Source organism: Piliocolobus tephrosceles, chromosome 2 (genome assembly GCF_002776525.5).
Source record: "Piliocolobus tephrosceles isolate RC106 chromosome 2, ASM277652v3, whole genome shotgun sequence".
Classification (NCBI taxonomy): domain Eukaryota; kingdom Metazoa; phylum Chordata; class Mammalia; order Primates; family Cercopithecidae; genus Piliocolobus; species Piliocolobus tephrosceles.
In genome coordinates, this window is record NC_045435.1 from 36,521,512 (window position 1) to 36,521,818 (window position 307).

The window sequence follows — 307 nt, forward strand, 5'->3', positions numbered from 1 at the left end:
ACTTGGCTTCCATCTTTTTTTTTTTTTTTTTAATTTTTTTTTTTTATTATACTTTAAGTTCTAGGGTACATGTGCATAATGTGCAGGTTTGTTACATATGTATACTTGTGCCATGTTGGTGTGCTGCACCCATCAACTCGTCAGCACCCATCAATTCATCATTTATATCAGGTATAACTCCCCAATGCAATCCCTCCCCCCTCCCCCCTCCCCATGATAGGCCCCAGTGTGTGATGTTCCCCTTCCCGAGTCCAAGTGATCTCATTGTTCAGTTCCCACCTATGAGTGAGAACATGCGGTGTTTGGT

General features: G+C 42.3%; 1 protein-coding gene across 1 annotated transcript in view; it reads right to left on the reverse strand.

Moving 5' to 3' along the window:
- The window catches only part of FSTL1 (follistatin like 1), a 68,754-nt gene that overhangs the window by 6,527 nt on the left and 61,920 nt on the right, over window positions 1-307 (reverse strand). The gene's annotated exons all lie outside the window — the stretch shown is intronic.